The sequence below is a fragment of the Psittacula echo genome, assembly GCF_963264785.1.
Source record: "Psittacula echo genome assembly, chromosome: 9".
Classification (NCBI taxonomy): Eukaryota; Metazoa; Chordata; class Aves; order Psittaciformes; family Psittacidae; genus Psittacula; species Psittacula echo.
This window is the reverse complement of record NC_137745.1, coordinates 805,370-827,476: the sequence shown is the minus strand read 5'-3', so window position 1 is coordinate 827,476 and position 22,107 is coordinate 805,370. Positions and strand designations below refer to the sequence as shown.

The window sequence follows — 22,107 nt, the reverse complement described above, 5'->3', positions numbered from 1 at the left end:
CACGCTCCTCTTGATGCAGCCCAGGATACGGTTGCTTTCTGGGCTGCGAGCGCACACTGCAGCCGGCTCATGTTCATTTTCTCATCGACCAACACCCCCAAGTCCTTCTCTGCAGGGCTGCTCTGAATCTCTGCTCTTCCCAACCTGTAGCTGTGCCTGGGATTGCTCTGACCCAGGTGTAGGACCTTGCACTTGGCATGGTTAAACTTCATAAGATCTTCTAGAAAGAGAAAAGTAACAGGTGAACCTCATCCTCTGGATCCTCACAGGTTTGGTGTAGTCCTAGTCCTTGTCTTCAGAAGTCCTTGGCTCTCTGAACATCACTTGCTTCACTGAGCAGTTTGCACACCCTATATCACCTATGACTTACATCCCTCTGCCTGCACATGTATCACTCGTAAGGGATGTATCAAAGTAATTAGAGATATTGTTTTTCACTTAGACCTTTTAATGGGAGGGAGAACAGTTGAATCTGAAGATCTCTGTGCTGTTCTGCTTGCCGTTTACTAGAGGTTTGGGGATTTCTGATCCCAGAGGTTAGAACACACGTGCAGAAAGGACACCATGATGCCAATATATAAAATGTAAACACAGATTTTTCTCTTGTGAAGTATTTAAGTCTTTGCCAACATCAACTTTAAATAAACCTTTTAGGAATATTTAGTTGATTAACAAAACACTGATTTTCTGTTCTGAAGGCCCATGATGTAATGTGGTCAACCAGGGAGCTATGAACTGGTTTAAAGTAGATTTCTGGTCTGCTAAAATGCCAAAGTAAGATTTACAAATCCTGTGTAAAAAAGAAAAGAGAATTGCAGCCATGGTTACATGATTCTTTTTGGACAATTGAAGTCTTTAACTCCTTCATGTTTAGCAACACAACGTTGTGATAGATGAGCCTTCATGTCAGCCTCTAGGCCTAACCTCCTTAGGAAGTTTTACTTTCAAAACAGGGACTGTCAGTTGTATGCAGGCATTATCCCTTGCTGGCTGTTTGTGTGACGTTACAAGCTTCAGTACTGAAAAACTTCTGTAAAGGACAAGTAGAGCCTTTATGCATTTCTAAAGCAGATAACCTTCATAAATAAGGGCACTGAGCATGCTGTTGCTAAATTACTTCTAAAATATGGTGAGATAGTTGGAATTAGGTTTCCCATGTGCTTGATCTGTGCCCAGCTCTTTGTATGGGTTTATGGAGCATGAATAATGGAAGAAACTTTGCGCACTAACATCTGGAAAGTCATAAAAGTATATTTATTGCCACCCAAGATAGCAAAACTAAAAAATGCTGCAGACCTTGTATGAGTAGCACTAGTAACCGAGGAGGTGAGTTTAATACTCTCTCCAGAGTATCTTCTGAGCTATAGCTGTTGTCACATTATCAAAACTGCAATTACAAGCAAGATAATTATTGTGAGGGTTTTGTTCTGGAGGACTGGGTAAAACACAGGTCATTTTCTGCTGATCTTAGTCAGGACAGCCTCTCAATAGATGAAGGTGAGGTGTGGGGCAGGCCAGAGGTTTTGCAATAGTTGTTTTGCTCATCCTTTCTAGGGAAGAAGATGGAAATCTTTTAGCAGCACCCAGCAACATCTAAGAGCTGGAAGAATCCCACCTTTTATATAAAAAATAAAGCCTGTAAGGGATTGTGGTCAAAAAGTAATTGGAAATCACCTGCAGCATCAACATCCCCATCCCGGAGATTATGCGAATTACCATAGGATTTAAGAACAAGAGCTCTTCAGGTGCCAGGTTTCTGTCCCCAATCTTGGTCTTCAGAATGACTCTGCAGTACCATTCTTTGCAGTGAGATCCTACATCTGTAGTGTCTAAAGGGGTATGGGGGAGCAATCACCTACTGAAACACCAGGGCTAAATCACATCACCAGCTCTTTGTCAGCTCTGTGCTGGAAACCTGCCTGGGGGTTTCGCCTGGTTCTACGCATGCGCTGCACTCCAAGTCAAGTGGGCTTTTTTAATCAATTTGCCGAGAAATAGATATCTAGAATTGAAGAGTTTGAAAATATTAACCTGTTAACGGCAGGGCAGTTTGCATGACTGTAGCACTCCTTGTTTTGATGAATTTGAAGCAATCTTCTGCTAACACTGAAGCTGATGAAATGATCTTCCAGAGCCTTTTGCTTTCTCACACACTGCATCAGTGGGGACAGTGTTATGGTACCATGCCCAGCTCTGGTGCTCACAGGATGATGAAGAATAATGAGACTCTAGAAAAGCACAATAACAATGAGTCAAGAAGTGGAGAAAATGCCTAAGAGTGGAGAAGCCGTTGTTCAACCTAGTCATTTAATCAAAAAGAAGGCTGAGAGATGCTGTGGCTACTGGGTGTTAAGTGTTGTCACTGTGTGCTAGTGGCTTCTTAGGGTTACAGTATAAGGCAAAAAGCTTATAGGGATGGATAATGGAAGACCAGGTTCACTGGTTGGAATTGCCTCACCAGGCCAGTGAGGGTACTTGTATTAAAGATGAGGGTAAAAGCCAGCAAGTCTGTTCCATAATTAGATAAGAGTCAAAAGCAATAATAGAGCAGTTTTCTGCCACCTTAAGCAATGACACACAGGCAATTGAATTTGTGTTTTCCTTTTTTAACACAAATAATTTACCTGCTGCTTAAAATAGTCAATGAAAGAAAACTGTTTCTGTGTTTGACATGCACAGCTGTAGGAAAATATTCCTTAGATTTGACATGTTAAAAAGAAACAATTTGGATTTTTATTCCAGAATAACTTTTTCTTCTGAAATCGGTCTGATTCAATTAAGCAAGTTCTGTCATCACACATGCAGCATCCAAGCCTGGGTATCATTTAGTATAGATCGAAAGGACAGTTCAGGGTGACCTGAAGTAAAAATGTGGTGTCATGTCAGATGGTTTGGCTGGGGGTTTATTTTTGTTTGAAGTTAAGAAAACCCAAACCACCAACAGAATAAAACCTAACATCTTCTTTGTTTACATTTTGCCTTGTGAAATTATAGATTCTCTGCTTGGTTGTTTTTTAATTCCTCTTTAGCCAGTGATCTCAAGAAGCAACTGTTTAACAGCTCTAGACCTCCCTTTCCTCTTTTGGTTGTAGGAGAAATAGCAGAATAGCAGGTGAATATGAATATCAGCATTTCCCCTAAGAGTTTCACTGTCATTTGTAAGCAAAATGTTGCTTTCCTGTTTCCTTTGGCCTGCCCAGGCTGTGCTAGACGGATTGTGCTCTTTCCAGTGAGATTAAGTAACTGCATTTCTTTAGGGAGCAGAACACTGTATTCTCTAATAAAACACATCTGGTGTAAGCTGAAGGATGAGCTGACCTAAATGTGGATTGGAAGTGCTCCTGAGGGGACACTTCTTTCTGTGGTCCTTTGATCCTTTTTAAATCCTTAGAAGTGTCAGCCCAGCTATGTAAATAGTTCCCACTCCTAATTAACAGCTCTGCCTTGCGAATGCAGGAGTATACAGACTTTGCTAAAGAAGTCTTAACTGAGACTGTTTGGTGTTTACCTTTCATAAGGTCTCTTCCCTTCACAGAAACTCTTTTCTTGGCGGGAACAGTCACAGTTAATGTCAGTTTTTAAGAAAGCTCTCTGCATGCAGTTATATTTAATTAATCCAGATCTGCTGCGAGTGTTTTCAGTGATTACTGCAGAGCTTGGCAATGTGTCCCCAGCAATAGGTCTCTTCCAGTAGTGTGACATTGCTGAATCTTACCAGATTTGTATGAAACCTACATAACAGAGGTACCGGAACAGAGAGAGGAGTAAAGTTGTGCTGCTCAGCAAAACTGTCCAGAACTAGGAAACAAAAGCTGAACTGATTGATTGTGTGAAGATTTCTGCAAATGATAGCAAAATTAAAACATTAAGCTAATTACTTTAAGGAAAATTGCATTGCCGTGTGCAATTTGTTCAGCAGAGAGAAAGCAAATGTGGTTTTACTAATAACATACACGAAAGAGAGTGACATAAAACTGAGCAAAGGAACCTTATTTCTTTCCTTCTTTCGCTGTCTCCCTCTCCCTGGAGCTTCAAAACTGAGTGGCTGTCAGAGTTTTTCATCTGTTTGCCCTGTTGCGGGAGAGGTCAGCACTGATCAGTGCCTATACTCTTTAACAGGCAGAGGACTGTAATTGAAAGTAATTCCTCTGCAATTTGGTAGGCAGGGGTTGTTTCAAACTGGCTTTCAAAGGCAGTGCCAGAATGGAAATGTTAGAAACACTGAAAGTGAATCAGTTTGTATTTGTGGGGCTGCAGATTTCTTTTTAGGTCTGTTTCTGGGTGGGTTTTTTTTATCCTAACGACACCCCTACAGAAGGGAAGCACTCACATTTTAAACAACAGTGTTTCTTCCAGAAGTGACTTTGACGTGTAATCAATTTTTATCATCTTCTGGAGTGGCCTGCAGCTAACATGCCAAGGAGCCAAGAAATGCAGTATTTGCTCTGAGTGACAAATCTCAGGTGCCCTGGGCTGGGCATGTGGTACTGATAAGTTGATGCACAAATGCCCAAGCAGACGCTCTACTAAGGGCTTATGCTTGGCAAGAGGAGGCACGACTGCCAAAGGAAGAGTTAGCACTGAAGTAGCACTTGGAATAAATGAGTTTATCAGTTCAGCGTGGGGAGTCTTTGGTGAGAAGTAGGGAGCCCAGGTTAAGCTAGTCCTGGTGCTTCTGAAGCATAAAACCAGCATAAGCAGTGCCACAGAGACACTTGTGTTTAAAGGATGAAGAGAACTGTGAGCATTTGTGAAAGATGATGTGTCTGTGCTGGCCTTTGTCCAAGGGTGAGTCAGTGAGCACAGGTAGAAGAGTAAGAATTGTAAATGAAATGCACAGATCAGTGTTAAGCATGATGTCCAAACACAGGCAGACAGCAGCTGTGCCAGAGCTTCGTAGTGGCTGATAAGAAGCCCAGGTTTCTGCTCACTTGGGCTTCTCTGTGCTGCACTCCATCTCCTTGGGCAGGAGACAGATGTGCCTTGGCCAGGCACATCCTTTCTCTGAGCCAGTGCTCTGTGTCCCATGACCATCGTCTCCAGCTGAGGGCACTCAGCTGTAGTGGCCTATTTGAATATTGTGTGATTTTTGGGTAGCTTTTTAGATTATGAGGTTTCAGTATCTTCAAGAATTCTAAAGGATATATTCTACTGAACACCAGTCTATGGCTTTCTCACTTATGGAAAAAAATAAACAAAACCAAAACCAGTTTGTCCTTTAGTTAGAAGTCAGCAAAACTTTGAGGGGTATAAACGTTCAGCTTGCTCAATACTGCAGCATCTCTAAAGTCCTTTCCTGTTATTTTACTCAAAGTACTGTAATGCAGGTTACTTCCATGTGAGAATCCTCTTCAGAGTGGTCGTAGCTGCTGTGGTCCTTATCCATTAGGCACCATCTGATCAGGCACAAAGGAACAGAAAGTAAAAGTTGGAATGTTTGGTTCTCTTTAATCTTCCTTCCAGCTCCACTTTATCCAACAAAATCAATCCTTTTCTTTGCCATATTAACACTGGAGAAAGTTGAAAAACTTCAGGTCATTTGGATACAACTGGCAGACTGCAAATGCTGAACAAGACGTGTTTGTGCTGCAGTTACATACCTTTGCTGTACTTAGACTTGATTATGTAAATTAATAAGTTCAACTTGATTATGTAAATGGAGTTGATTTAGATCACAGCCTAGGCTGAGCACAATGCCTGTTTGGGGTTATTTGGCACGGTACAGTATTATTGCCTTCCTCTCTGCTGGATCTGACTGCACACTCCCTACAGGCCAAAGCGCAATTAATTTAGAAGCATGATCAAATTCTGCAATCATTACTGCATGTTGTCCACAGTCTCTGGAGACCTCTGATAAGAACAACAATAGACTAAGACATGGTAGTCCTCTCATCCAAAGTCTAATTACAAAGTTATACACTTCAGCTCTCAAAGGACAACCTTTTAGCAGAACTTCAGCATCTTTGAGTTCTCTTTTTGCATTATATCTGTGATTTTATCTATCTTTCTTCCTTTCATAAAGCATGAATAAAGAGCTGAAATGTAGAATAATCTGAGTCTGGTGTGATGGTATTAAGGGTTTTATCATTAATGGATTGGCTGGTGTGATTTCTGTGAGTGTGTGAGCAGCGACTGAGAAAACTTTTTTTATCATGTGTAAGCAGGCACAGAGAGGACAGGGAAGTGGTTCATAATTCTCACCACTTCATTCCTGCTGCTGCCTTTGGGACAGAAAAACATTTCTTTGACCTTGGCTTGGATTTACTTGCTTCCAGCAAACTTAATTACGATCACTTCCATTTTTTTAATTGAATAATAATATTAAGAGAGAACCAAACCCAGCCAGAGCTCTGGGGCAGATCTGAACCAAGATGATCTTATGGCTTGAATGAGGGGAGAAATTTTACTCTTGGACTATCCGAAATTAGCTAATATCAAACTTTAAATATCTACCATCTCTGGAGTATTAAGTTTCAGGCAGCCTTTATTTATGTTATTGTTAGTCTATAGATATCTTATTCATGTTCCTTAAATCTTAGTGTTCTGTATAATACAATTTTTAATCTTTGTTATCTCCAGATTACCAGATATTCATTTATACCAAATTTCTTCCCCATCTTCACTAGGTATGCCATCCTTCCTCCAGATGGACTAATGACTTGAAAAACAACAAGGATACACTTATCCCTGCTTTTATAGACATCTGTGACCTTGTGGGAAAAATTATACTGGTTCCTGCATTCAGAATTTACATTTTGTCTGGAATTCAGAGGTCTAATGTGAACTAGTCCAGTCACACAGCAGAGGCATCCAACAAATATTTGCACTGTCTGACTTCAGCTCCACCTGCCCTGGTTATCAGATTGGACTCTGTGTTGCATACGTGCTTTTCCATAGGGCCATGCTGGTAGTCCCTTTCATAGGAATAGGACAGCCTGTGTGTTGGCATTGCAACTGCATTAAGACGTATGCAGAAGATAGACTATAAGAGATTTTGACTTGTGCTTCTAGTAGGTTTTTCTGTATATTTAAAGTTTATTGTTGTTGCATTCAAACTATGTTCAAGCTTCAAAATACGCAGTTTAAACAAATTCATTAATGACAATGAATGTAATGATGTGATTTTTCTTTTCACTGGGAAGGAAAAATTGATTCACTTTCCTCTTTTTTTTTGGTGTTTTTTTCTGAGGGTTTTTGGGAAGGATAAGGCAGAATTATTGTGCTGTAAATGACACATCCCAGATAATTCCCTGTGCATTCGTACAAGAGAATTCTCTGGTAATACACTGTTAGCACACATTTTGATCAATGTAAATGTAGAAACAATTGGGCTACCTGAAACATGTAACAGATGGAATGGAACAGAGCTTCTTTTAGCACAAATGGCAAGTAGGAAATTTTTCAATGTTGTCATTTAGAACCAAAACAAATTGAAATATTTGAAATATTTAGTTTTGTAATTTTCTAAACTAAAATATTTTCCTTTTTCAGATTTCTTTCAAACCATTTCCTTAAAGGTTACGTAATTTTCTGTTTATGAATTTATGATCTGTCAATAAATTTTGATCATTGTTTTAATTTTTAACTGGAACTAATTTTCATCTTTTCTTTCAATTTTATATAATCAAAATATGCGTCCTGTTATCCCCTCTGATTTCTAATGTGTGAGAGTTTATTTTAGTATACATGGAGAAGATATTAATTCTAATTAAATTCCCTCAATAGCTTTATGAGAGAAAATTTGCCTTCTAGGGTATATGTAAACACAGTCCCTGTGGACGCCTGATTCTGAGGTCCTGCTGCGTGGCAAAAACATGGGTAAATATAAAATGTACCATTTGGCCCATCAGTGTCTCCAGAAGGCAGAGAGACAAATGTGTGGGATGTCAAATCATCCTTGGGATTTTGCTCTGCAACTTTAGCTACAGCTCGGTTGCTTGTTCTAAATATTTTTATTGGTGAAGCTGTGCGCAGAATTTTTATTTATAGTTTCAGCGTCTTTATGCTGAAGTGCTAAAGGACACAGGCAAAAAGAATGTTAATCTTCATAAAAATCATAGCCTGTGCGGACATACCACTGATCTGGGTGGTGTGGAGGGGTTTGGGTTGACTATTCTGATTTTCCTTCCCCAGAGAAGAGGCATTAATAAGAAATGACAGCCCCCATGCCTAGGTAGTTCTGTCCTAAAAGGATTCCAGTGAGTATTCTGGGGAAAACCAAAATTGTTCCTTATTTTTGTTTCTTCGGGGGGACTTTATAGACATAAATTTTAGGGGGAACATTGTTGTAGTCCCTTGCCACTCAACTGACTGCAGCAGTTAAGCTGGAAAAGAACTCAGGATACCACTGGAGCCATAAATGCAGTCACTCGTGTGATGCTATTAAAAAAGTCTCCGCCTAAAGAAATCTGTTGGTGCACTATATTCTAATTTACAGTTCTGTGACTCACATTTGTAGCTATCAGCACCAGCTGCCAACACAGTAGAATAAATTCCAGCAATTCAGAGCATACTGATTTATGATAAGATCCCTTAAAAGGATGCTCAGGAAAACAGATACTGAAAAAAAGGAAATATTAATGTATATGCAAAATGATCTTGTGTTCATTCCGTTTTCCAAATAAGATTACCAAATAGGCAGTAAAATTCTGTCAAGATCATCTACATTAAAATGGCTATTAAAAGTTAAAGGTGCCAAAGTACCTCCTGTAATTTTTCTCTGCTGTTTGTAACAGCACCCTGTGAGGCTTGAAATTGGAATTGGATTGTCATCTGAAATGTTACTGTCTTCTCGTCATTGTGCTTATGAATGCTGCTGCCGAGAAATGTGTTGAAAAAGACATATTGCGTTAAAATCTGCTCCTTTACAATACCATTGTGAGTGAGGCAAAGGCAGTGGTAGCTATAGCATCTCTTGCTGTTGAGATTCATTATGAAGGTGTTCATCAAGTGAATCTCTTGCTGATCTCTCTGATGCACACACACCAAGAAATGAATATGTGTAACCATCGCTTTTACAGCTGGGTCACCAATTTTATGGGGTTTTTTTGTGCATACAGTCGTTATAAAATTGTTTCCTACATATATGAGGAGAAAACAGTGGTCACAGGGAGGTTGTATGAGCAGATGGAAAGTTAAGTGAACAGAGCAAAGTGCTGAAGAGGAGCAGAACCCCGTGTCTCATGCAGGGTAATGCACAGCAGGGGTTCACCTTGCATTGCACTTTAAAGACTTTGTTCCACTAAATCATCCTTCATTTCCTTTAGCTGTGGCACTCGTAGTGGTGAGATACCCTGAAATATTGAAGGGTTTATGCACATAAAAGAGGAAACCAAGTCTCTTCCAGTGTGGCTGTTGGCCATAGTTGGTGGGCAGTGCAGTGTCCATGTTCCAGATCTGGTCATTTTGGGATGAACTGCTGTGACGATATTGGTGAAGCCACATCTAGTTTTGTCCTCTGCTTCCCACTCCATACCCCCAAACAACAACCTGTTCTCACGGTGTTGTTTGAAATAATTTGAAAGGTGTTATTTTAGACTTCAAAAGGGCTGTTCCGGTTTTGCTCATTCTGATGTGTCTTTCCAGTTTGAATCTGTTTCCTGGTGGCTTGTTTTCATGAGAGAAACTTGATCCATTCTGAAATCATGATTACTAAAAGAATATGAATCTGTTTTGCATTTAACAGGGACAAAATTTGTCGGAGCAATCCCAGGCACAGCTACAGGTTGGGCAGAGAAGAGATTCAGAGCAGCCCTGCAGAGAAGGACTTGGGGGTGTTGGTCAATGAGAAAATGAACATGAGCCGGCTGCAGTGTGCGCTCGCAGCCCAGAAAGCAACCGTATCCTGGGCTGCATCAAGAGGAGCGTGACCAGCAGGTCGAAGGAGGTGATCCTGCCCCTCTACTCTGCTCTCATGAGACCTCACTTGGAGCATTGTGTGCAGTTCTGGTGTCCTCAACATCAAAAGGACATGGAACTGTTGGAACAAGTCCAGAGGAGGCCACGAGGATGATCAGGGGACTGGAGCACCTCCCGTATGAAGAGAGGCTGAGAAAGTTGGGGCTGTTCAGCCTGGAGAAGAGAAGCTGCATGGAGACCTCATAGGGTCTATGAAGGGAGGCTATAGGGATGCTGGGGAAGGACTCTTCGTTAGGGCCTGCAGTGACAGGACAAGGGGTAACGGGTTCAAACGGAAACAGGGGAAGTTTCAACTGGATCTAAGGAAGAAATTCTTTACTGAGAGGGTGGTGAGGCACTGGAATGGGTTGCCCAGGGAGGTTGTGAATGCTCCATCCTTGGCGGTGTTCAAGGCCAGGTTGGATGAGGCCTTGGGTGACATGGTTTAGTGTGAGGTGTCCCTGCCCATGGCAAGGGGGTTGGAACTGGATGATCTTAAGGTCCTTTCCAACCCAAACCTATGATTCTAAAATTTGATCTTCCTCCTTATTTCTTGCTGCAGGGTAGTTTCATATATTCCCCATATCATATGCATAATATCATATTGGGGGAGTTACTTGCCTTCTCCACAAAAAATTGCTATACTCATATATGGGATTAAAGGCCCTGTGTGTGGGAGAGGCTTTTCAATAGGGCTCTAATTCTGACTGAGTGCTGTTTGCTACTGTTCTTATTGACAGTGAATAATAGCTATGACACAGAGCCATGTTCACAGATCTAATTCTGCAGAAATTGAGATAAATCCTCGGGTGATGTAAGTTGTGGTAGTGTCAGTGTTTGCCACCTTTGACTCGTTGGCCACTACATTCACACCGGTAATTTGAGACCCAACCTGTGTCTGAGACATTCCTTGTGTGGGAGCATTTGCAGGATCGGATTTTATGTTTGTGCTTGTAGGTAATAAATCTCCTAGGGAAGAGTGTCATTTTTACATGGTATTTTAGGCGTAAAATCTGTTTGATGTTTAGGGTAGAAAATTTCATCTAAAATTGGGAATTAAAAATTTTACTACCTCATGATTTGATGGTACCTGTCACCTTCCAGCTCAGGGTTTGCATTTCAGATTCATGGGATGCTTCCTTGAAAATAAATGACAAAATTATGGAGTGTGGATGGTTTTATTTTTTACTTCAGAATGTAGCTTTTGTATCCCTTTATGGAACATTTTTCCCAGCTCCTGATAACTATCAAAAGTGGATCTGTGTGTAATTGGTTTAACTGCAAAATAATATGCTAAGATGGAGATGGAAGTTGTGGCTTTCTACAGTAATACTTCAGTTACATCGCTTTGGGTTATTCCTGCTATTTATGGAGCACTTCAAAACCAGCTACCTGACTGGTTTCTGGTCTTATTTTTAATTTTCATCCTACATGCATCAAAAGCATTTACATTCCATTTAGTGCTTGTAAGTGAACACTAATATTTTGGTTTTTTGCAGTAGACAACTGTAAGACTGCTTATTTTTGTCTTTAAAGTCTTTCACAGTTTCTTTACCTGTGTAGCATTAGAATACTTCCCTTGTCTTCACCACTGAAATGCCTCTGATACCAGTCTGACCATTTTAAGCTCAGCTGGGCTGGGTTTCCTTTCATCAATTCATTTGCCAAGAAAATGTTTGGTTTTCACTGTACTTTGTGAAATATTGGTGAAATTGTTGACCAGAAATAAAACCTGACGTATTTTAGTATATTTAATGGTACAAGAACATCCCTTCCCTCCATTGTTAGCCACACTGTTCTTAATATCATACAACAAATGGTACCACGACAGGGTGCAGGTTTAATAATTTCAGCTGAAAAACTGCCTTTGAGCTTTCCTAAAGACAAGCCAGTTGCCCTAATCTTTCTGCATTACAGCTAAGGAAGGATTAGCATCCTTTACCCAAAAAGTGAAATCAGGTGAAGATGTTTATCAGGGCAGTTAGCAGCCTCAGCTAGGAAGTACTGCTCTTCTCATAAAGGAAATCATAAGCATGTCTGGGCTATTCCAGTGCAAATCACAGCAAGGTGGATTTAAATAATTAAAGATGATTTAGTGTTTTGCTTTGCACTGAGATAAAACTGGTTGCTTTAAATGCTCAGTCAGTGTCTCAGCTGAAGGGATGTATCTCACAGCTGGACAGTAACTTCGCAAACTCTGCCTGAACAGGGTTATTACCCCAAGGAAGTAGCATAATAATAGTGCTAGTGACTCAGAGAAAAGAGAAGCCTGTAGAGCCAAAAGGGTCAGCAGCACTGGGATAATGCTGAAGATGTGACTTGCTGGATACCAGTATTTAGAAGTTCCTATATGAAGAGCTTTAAGCAGCAATGCTTGCAATGACAATTTACAAACTAGCAGGAATTCTTACAAGCCTGATCAGTCACTGCTCTAATTTGCAGCACTGGCAATTCTCTCTCCTACATTTTCTCCAGTCAAACAATAGAGGGGAAATGAAGAAAGGATGAATGTGTCCATAACTTGGTCAACCCAAAAGCTCTGGTGTCATTTTGTGAGGATTTCACTGCAGGTATAAGGCAGAAGATTTTTGATTATTATTTACATTATTATAACCAGCCCCCATCCAACTTCTTTTATGCACCATTTCCCTTCACTGGGCCTTAACTGGTGTAACAATATTCTCTAATTAAAAATTAGAATTAATCTTAGTGAATTAGGCCTTTTAACTGATAACAGAGTGACACAACCGCAGTTCAGCTTCTCGTGCTGCCTTTTGCTTGGTTTAGAAAGGGTTTGTTACAGAGTGGCTTAATTTATATGTATCTCAGTGCTTGTTCTATCCAGAAAGACCCAGTAATTTGATTTGGTCACTGCGTTTCTGGTATGACCCATTTTATCACCTCTGTAAATTCCACTGAAAGGCTTTGCATTGGTTATATACCTATATTTATTGTGAATACAGCATGCACTATGTTACTGCTCTGTAACCTGTCAGCCAAGAGCAATTAAATTGTACTCTGAAAACAGGACATATAAACAACATGAATATACCTTGTCTCCCAAATCTGGGAACAAGTTGCTTTCCTGCTGTCTTACATGCTCATGGCATAATCTGAGTAATCTTTTTGGCTTTTCAGCCCATTTTCAGTGTGCTATTTGTTTTGCATTTATCTACATAACAAGTGTGGGAGATTATATAGATGAGAGGAATGGAGTGCCTTGACCTACATTAACTCGAAGCTGGGTAGCAGCAGCGTTTCTGATTTGATCTGACAACACCTGGTTAAATTGATGCATTATCTGTCCTAGCTGTTACTTTTTGAGATGACACCCTCTGATCTTCCCTATTTGTCTGTGCTCTTCCCAACCTTAGTTGCTCAGGACATTTTTTTACTGTGAGGGATATAGGTAACTGTTCAGGCCCATGACCCTTCCCCAGGCTATATATAAAGGGATTCTGGCTGATTGTAGGCAGAAATTATTTCCTTTCTCTAAAGCCTCTTTTGTTTGAAATAGTCTGGAGCTCGAGACAGAGTGCTGAGAAAAGCCAAATAGCTCTGGCTTCTGTCCTCATCCTGGAAGTAGAGGTCCCTCCAACTGCATAAGCAAGAAGATGGGTGTGCACCTCCCTTTGGATTATTCCTGGATCTTCAATGCTCTTTGATAAGGGTTGCTTACTGGCCCTTTTTCAACTAATCAGATTCTATGCCTATATGTTCCTTACTAGTCAGAAGCTGTCCTTCAACCGGCTTTATCTCTGGTATGCTAGTCACCCATAGCCTGCTTTGGAGGACTGAGAATGTCCGTATTAGCTCTGTGAGAACCCTAGCAGAGTGAAGCCAAACACTGGTTTTATTGCCAGTAGAAGAGAAATGAGCTTAGCTGCTTATGAGCTGGATGGGCTGTGGTCCCAGTCAAGGGTAAGATACAGACAGACAGCTGAGAGTTACAGAGATGGATAGTATAAAAGGTTCCCAGTTCTGAGGAGTGACTGGGTTGTGAACCCTTTGAGAATGAAGCTCAGCATTTCTTCTGCAAGTGCTTAAGTAGAGAGTGTATCAACCTTAATCATGGCCTGGTTTAGCTTTATTTGCCTTAACCACATTTGATCTGTGTGAATGGGCTGTTTATTGCTCCTAGAAAAGACAAGGGTAGTATTTGCCTTGTGTTGACATATCTGTGTACCTTTGACTTTTAAGATGTTCATAGTTTGTTTTATAAAGAATCTGTCTATGCTATTGGCACTCCTGTAAATGTAAACACTACACAGTGCATTGTACCAGATCAACACCCTCCTACACAGCATAAAATACTGCTCTGTCTTAATGAACAACTCTCCTCCTCATTTCACAGCCTCACCTTAAACTACAGCAATAGGTCAGCCATAGAGCATGTCTTGAAAGTCTATTATGTGGACCAAGGGATTGGAGGGACAAGCAGGTTTCAACATTCGGTCTTCTACTGCAGACCTCCATGTGTGCTCATGAACTTCCTTCAACCTCCAGAAAGTGTGCAAGCATTTCTTCCTCTCCCAGCCCCTCTTTTCTCTCCGTGTCTCTACTGTGTCTCTCATTGCCTGCTCTTTTATTCCAGATCAATGCCGCCTCCTCAGCTCTTTATGTATTTCTCCTCTTTCTGCTTGTGTGACAGCTTCTAGCTCCTTTGAACACCTGTCTTTGTAAATCCTTCTTTTTCCCTACAAAACTCTCCTTCCACTGATGTTCTGCTCCTGTCTGTTGCCCATCATTCTGTACCTCTCTCCATGTATTTATTTTTGTGCTTTTTCTTTTACGTATCTCTCCTCTGATCTGTGCAGTGAAAAATTCAGTGCTTCTCTTCCTGTTGATAACTGTGAAAAGAAGTGAAAGCTATGGAGTGGTGGGGTGACAAGCCTGGGATCTTCCTTGCTGGACTTGATCGGTTGACCTTTTGCTGGTCACATGGACGTCTCCTGGGTTGACAGCCTTGGCACTGACCTAGTTAAATCCAATTCCCGTATTGGGAATTCTGTTTCCCTAGTTTGAGCTATGTCATGCTGCAGCTCTTCCGGATAGCTACATTTCTGACCTGAGAAGACCTTTGTCTGAGTATAAGTTACACACGTGTCTGTGTTGTACAGGCCCACATTCTGCCTGCTGCACATTCCCCATCTCCTGCCCACAAACACACATTTTCCTATGTGGCCTTAGGGAGCTCTTTTTGCCTTCCCAGATGTTTCTTCTTCTCTGAGATGCATTGAAAGCATGTACACACTGCTGATTGTCAAGTGGCTGTCTGAGCCTTGTGTAAATCAGCATTATTTTCTCTTCAGCTGTTGTGCTTTGGGCAATGTCTAGTGCTTTTGTTCCTTCTAGGTTGGTTTTGTCAGATCATCTTTGGATTCTCTAATTATTTATGTCACAAACTAGTCCTCATTTCTGCAAGAGACGCTCCCCAGACTGGCTGTGAATACAGTAATCGCAGTTCTGGCCAGGCATGGATTGTATCTGAACTGTGATACAATTGCCAGCAGCTTAAGGCTGTGTTAGTTTGTGTGTTGCTGCTATAGCTTTTTGAAGATTTGTTACTGAGAATATCAACTGCTCTCAAACTTTTAATGAGGCTGTACAGTGTGCGTTTTTTTCACCCTGCAAATTTCCAGCCCAGTGTTCCTTACCATATTATCCTCAGTGCGGTCTATGAAAGGATTTCTGTATATTAAATCCAGTCCCCCTGATCCAAGCTATGCTGTGTAATTTCACTAATGTTGCAGTCAGGTTCTCTAATGTACACTTAAGGTGATCAGAAATGGTTTAGTGTTCTTTCTCTGTCTCTTACCCTCTTTTTTTTTTCTATCACTGTTACCCAAAGGAATTAAGAACAGGAACTGTGTGGAAACACTTTCCTTGTTACATCATTGCTTCACATCATCAAATTCCCTCTATAATGTATTCAATACCCTGTAATTATTCCCACTGTAACAGTAGGAACGCACTTTTGGTAATTCGACTGCTCCCTTTCACCACTAAAGTAACATTAGTTTTGTATTTAATATGACAGTATATCTAAGTTTAGTGTATCTCACAGTTTTACAGCATTGGCATCCAGCGTACTGAGATTATCTGTTTTCAACTGCTGCATATTAATGTTGGCTTTGTGTGTATGAACTCCTGTTTTATGCACATGCTGCAATGCATTGCACTGAAATTTGTAGATAGGCATAACATAGTATTTTGGCTATGCAAGATAAAATTTGAGAGCGTGGTAATAGTGCAGCTTTCTGACAAGTGTAAATGCTGCTTGGAGGGAGTGCAGCAGAAAAGCTGAGGAGACAACCGGGAAGATTTCTCCTGACTGGTAGGGGAGGTCAGCAAGAGAAATCTTAATCCTTGTGTCACACATCGGCGTTCTTTTTGCCAGTTAAAGAATTTCTGAGAGTGCATATAAAGGCTCCTGCTCAGGCTGGGGTTTCAAAGTACTGGTAAATATTTAACCTAAATCCAACGGAACAACAATTATCCTGTGATATCACTGTTCATAGCAATATTGTAAACCCCTCTCCTTTTCAGCAGCAGCCTAGTGGAGTCTGGTCTAAGGGAGGGATGCCTGAGTATCATTAGAGACAGCAGAATGTAAAAGGAATAAACATGCATCGGGTTTCACTTTCAGCTCCATACATCACTAGGTTTCTTCACCATTGGTTTTCTTGGGAAGTGCCTTTTTGGTCTTGCATATATGGCAATTGTTGCAGAATGATGTTGTCCAGGATGTTCAGCCTAGTAAGGTAAACAAAGATCTCCTGGATTTCCACTCATTCCTGAGAATTGCTTTGCTCTTCTTGCTAAGCTTGCTGAACATTACATATTAAATCTGATAACCTGGCTAAATTACAAGTTGTAGGATAACGTTCTATTTTATCTATATTCCTCCTCTTGCACCATAATTACCATTATTTTTCTTTGCTTCCCACCCAAGAATATACACAGAAGCTTTTTTTCTCCTTGGACTGAGCATCTGTAGCTACCATCAATGAGGTTCTGTAAGCTCTGTAATAGGTATGTTCTATAGGATACCCTTTAGCTGAGGGTATCTTGATTCATCTGCGCAGTCTGCAGAAAGCTTGGAATTAAAGGCATTATGGAGATGTAATACACTACTCAGAAATCTAAGCATGTCTATAAAATTAATGCAGCCTTATTTTTCAATTAATTGATAATGTATCATTCTGGCTATCTTCACTAAGCCTGTATTTCTCACTCTTGGCTCTTTTGGAGCTCTACTGCTGGAAAAAACAGGATAAAAAAGCAACATTCATGCTGTCATCCACCTTGTATTGACAGTGTCTTGACTACCAGCCTAGTGGCACGCACTAGGCATGCTCCTTACCTTTCTTGTACAGAAGTGGTCTTTGACATTTCTAAAGGTTTTCAACCTCTTTTCCTAATCAGGTGAATTGTATCGCTTTGGGGTGAAAATAAACCATTGAAAAAAGAAATTGTAACATTTGATTGACAGAGCTTCCTTTCACAATCCCTGCATTTCCAACTCCTCTTCCGCAGGAAGCAATTGTAAAGAACAATCTGTACCTGGCACTCAAAGACCTAGAAGCCATGTTTTTACCCTGACTGTGATTTCCAATCCAGGTTGCTTTGTGGGATCTTCAAATCACATTGTGAAGGCTTAGATCACATTGGCTAACCTCAAGGATGTTCAGCTGCCACAGCAATTGATTTAACAATTTTTCAAACATTTCCCTGATGTTAGCCTCCTTCTAGAGAGAAAATGACATGTGTTCCTTATTAAGTCTGTGCATTGCTTTTCTTATCTCTTTCCCTGTTCTGTGTAAAGTAATGCCTAACATCAGCATGGGCGATGGATTAAGCCGTTTTCATATGGGGCCGCTAGGACCATTTCAACGTTTAGGTTGCATGCACTGCTGTTACAGAACGTTGTGACAGATAGATCCAAGCACTACCCAAGGGCTTGACGTCTGATAAAGTTTGCTTGATGAATCCAAATGTGTAAAGATGGTATTTCTAGTTTGATTTCTGCAGGGCTTTTGGTGCTCTTCCTTAGGAGTTTTAAAACACCGTTCACCTTTTCTTTTTTAAGGAATGAGAGAACATAACTGTTTAAACGCGAGTGTTTTGTTAGAGAACAGGAATTGTTAAAGAAGCACCCTCTGACCTTTAAGCTTCAGATGACTTTGTGTCCAGTTCTACTGACAAGTTAAAGAGTATTGATATACGGAAGTTGAATACAAATACTTCTTTCAGTAGGGAACAGAATAATGTGTGCAGTAATTTTGGATTATTTTCTCATGTTATTCTTGCTTTTTTAGCTGATCAGTCAGTAGTTATAACTGCTACTAAAAAAGTATCTTTTATTGGGAAAATAAGCTGGGCATGCAAAAAATTCCAAGTGATATGATTAGCACAGTGTAACTCCTAAAAAGACAGACAAGAAAGATGCCTCTTAGTTTTGGGTATGGAGAAAGTATTGCAGGATAAATTGCATTTGAATAGATCTGGAGCAGAAAATACTTCATGTAATACAGGCAGGTTTGGAAGCTGGATGCTTTATGTTTGGAATTGTGTTAGAGTGAATCTACCCATTGGACAGTGGCTGGAAGGTCTCTTGAGTATTTGAGAAACATCAGTTTCTCATCAGTCCTTGTATGTTTTTTTAAGGTAAAGATTATGGCTTGTGGAAAGTTCTTAAAGTTTAGTGATGTCCAGAGAGCTTGAAAAAGACATTTTGAAACATCGAACTCAAAGGCAAATGGGTGATTTCCCAATGCATATAAATAGCTGTACACATTCATTTTTTAAGACTCTTGGCAGTAAGGTCAAACAGGGTTTCTTACTCGGTGTTTTGATTGTCCTCTAAGTTGTCAGCTCTGACAAAGGAAAAAGGCAGCTGGAAATGCAAGAAAGCTAAGAGCAGATCTTGTCTTGGCTCATAGACATTAAAATGAAAGGCATGCATCCTGCAAGGGAGAGCAGAGCTCTGCTCTTGCCTTGTTGGCTGCTGAGGTAAGTTGGGAGCATATATCACTAAGGAATGTTTATTCATCACTGGCTTGCAGGTAGCCCTCTGGAGCTTTCTGTACAAGGTATAAAAATCCAAGTAATATGACCTTCCTTGAGACATCTTCACAAAGTACTATTCAGCATAAGCCTCTAAAGGCAAAGCAAATAAATTAAAGGAATACCATAATGTAAGCGTTTCTGTACCCGCTAAGCCATCCAGTAGGTCCCTCCAGGGCGCAAGTGTTAGTGTATATTATCATGTCTTTCAAACTGGAGTATCTAAGGCCTTTATATGGTTTCTTCTTAAATTAAAGCTAGCACCGCATGTGTTTCTAAACATCTTGTAAGCATATTTGCAGGTATAGTGAACATTTAATGCTTGCAGTGGCTGCTTAGCATCAAAAGGCTGCATATTCAAATCTTTCGTAATTCCCTTGTATTTAATGGGCCCTTGTGGCATAGTTTTTTAGAAATCAGGAAATCCAGTATGGTAAATGTTTGTTAGGTTTGCTTTTATTATTATCCAGAAATATTTGAAGATAAAATAGAGTGCACTGGTCTGAACTATCTCCTTTCATCCATGCACATAGCTGCAGTACCACTCGCATGGTGTTTCTCTGAAGCTGGTCCCTGTTTTGAAGTTAAAAGAGGAGCTCTGTGTTGGTAAACTCACAAGCTGTTGCCTGCACTTGCTAATGTCTGATTTCTGTGGCTTATGGGATTGTATCAGTGTTGTATGTGAACTCTAAAAAAACCTTGGGTTTGGGTCCTCTCCTGTGGAGGAGACTGCAAATATGAGCATCTTCACTTTATGTCCCTTCATAGGGAGAATACTGTCCTTTGGAGTTCACACCACATACCTGTGTCGTGCCTGAAGGCAGAAAGAAACAATCGGTCAAGCCAGAGGCAGTTTCAGTAGGTCTACACAGGACATGCCTGTGGCTGTTGGCTGCCTCAGGACACAGGGAGCAAAAGAGGTCCTGCTCAGAGAGGCAGAACAAAACGCAGCGAAAGCAAAAGTTCAAACATATATTTGAGACTAAAATAGTTTAAAATTATTGTTTGATTCCCCCCAAAAAGGGTCAGGTTTGAAATGTTACTCAGTTTGTGTAAAAGGAAATATGTAAAATTACAGGACTTTTTTTTGGAGTAGATGAAGTTGTGCATCACTGGCAGCATTTTCACACATGCTCACACATATGTCACGGTGAGAGAAGCAGAGTGCCTGAGCCCTCTGAAAATGTGGCTCTTAGTCTTGTTTTAAGGTATTTTCTAAAGCTCTAGAAATAGTTGGATGAAGAGTGTTTAAGTTTCTTAAGTCATGGAGTAGAGAAAGAAAAAGGTATTAACTAGACCATCTTCCACCCACTCTTCAGACAGTGCACGGCATAAAGAGCCAACCCAAACTCTTAAGACGGCTGCACAACTTGTCCCTTGTCAACAAAAATGACGATTAGATTTGTCCTTGTTAGAGGAAAGATATAATTCCCATTTTAATTTGTACTTCCTGCTGATGTGGGTTTCATTCTTGTCTTTGCATGCAGACTGCGAACTCTAAAAGCAGGAATCGTGTTTTTCTGTCAATCAGTGCATGATATGATGGCTTCTGCCCCAGCAGAAACAGCAAGGGGATGGCAGGGGTAGAACTGCAACGAGCAGGGCTTTAAATGTGGGATGGCAACAGGTTTTATTTGCTTCTGAACTGCAGTAGATTGTGTCCCACCAGGTGAAGCTGACAGCTACTTAGCATGTTTCCCAGAAGCACTGACTCTCTTGCAGTCCTGTCTTCTGACCTATTTAAGTGTTGAAGTCCACATAGGAGAGCACAAGAAGTCAGACAAACCATTTAATCTTTCTCCTTCCCTAAGACATAACAAAATTAGACCATTAAAATTGAAGTTGCTTAAGAGAAAAGCATAAACCGGAAAGGACTTGCATTGTGGCTGTGTGTACTAAGCCCAAGCCTAGAGCGATTTTGTATAGTTTAATTACAAATCCTTGCAAATTGGAACTTTTGCTAGTAGCAGTGATACAGCCTTAGCTGTGGAACAGGAGCATGGACAGTTTCATTAACGTAAATAAGAGCAGTTGAACTAATGGAGTAAGGTCAAATTAGACTCCTTTTACTGGATCTTTACTTTTGATCACTGAAAGCTGCCGAAGTACAAATGGGATACAATCTATGTGGCTGAAATGCACCTGTATCCTAAATAATTAACGTGACATTTACAAGACTCTTTGCTTACTCTTTTCCAATTTTTTTTTCTTTTTTGACCAATTACTTCCAATAATGATAGCAAGTAGGTTTCTACTCCTGACTGAGTTAGTGATTATAATGTCAAAGGGGCTTGTGCAATGTCTTCTCTGTCTTAATAAACCTGTCAGCTGAGGTTACGTTGCTTTCTAATTTTCACCAGTGGATCATGCTGCTGCACAGCTGGGAGGAAATGGCAGAGTCATGAGCATGCAGCCCACTGTTGAGCATGTTTTATCGTAAGATTGTGTGCTGATCAAAACATACAACATGGTTAAGATTTGAGTTTACAGATTAATTCTACATTTTAAACCTCAGCTTACTGCTGTCTTTTTGTGTGCTTAGTTTTGACTGATCTCTGTTGTCAGCCGTTTACATCTTTTAGTTTCCTTGTCAATGCCTCATGCAGAATATGAATTCCACTTGTAGGAGGGTGCAGACAATTAGTAATCAATAATGATAGCAGCTAGAAAATCCTAATTTCCTAATTAATTGCTATGGAATATATATATCTTGATTTGTCTTTGTGTGTGTGATGTTTTAGAGGAAGCTAAAGCAAGAAGTTATGGGAGGAGAATCCATAGCTCTGTAGATGGCTGGAAAGAAAAGCATCTCATTAGATGGATGCAGTGAGAGCATTAGATTAGTGGTTGCGCTGTGTGAATTCAGTCCCTTATATTTACTGTACATAATGATTTGCTTATAAGTAAGTGAGGCCTTGCAAAGCGGTCTGTAGGGACAGCGCATTCAGATAATTGTGGTTTCTACCAGGCAACTCTCCCTTTTACTGAAATTTCCAGGAGATCAGTGGGGACTGTTCAAAGAGAAATCCTTGGCAGCTGTTTTCCAGGCTTGGTGCAAAAGTCTCATTCCTCAAGTTTGCGTTTTAGAAGCATTTTCAAAGGGGAAAAGCCATTCTCAGGATTCCTTGGCTCTTCCTGCTG

The 22,107-nt window shown here is 40.5% G+C and overlaps 1 protein-coding gene across 1 annotated transcript in view; it reads left to right on the top strand.

The window, feature by feature from the left end:
* FHIT (fragile histidine triad diadenosine triphosphatase) overlaps positions 1–22,107 on the top strand; it is a gene marked incomplete at both ends in the record, with an annotated part of 417,329 nt that overhangs the window by 159,558 nt on the left and 235,664 nt on the right. The window lies entirely within an intron of this gene.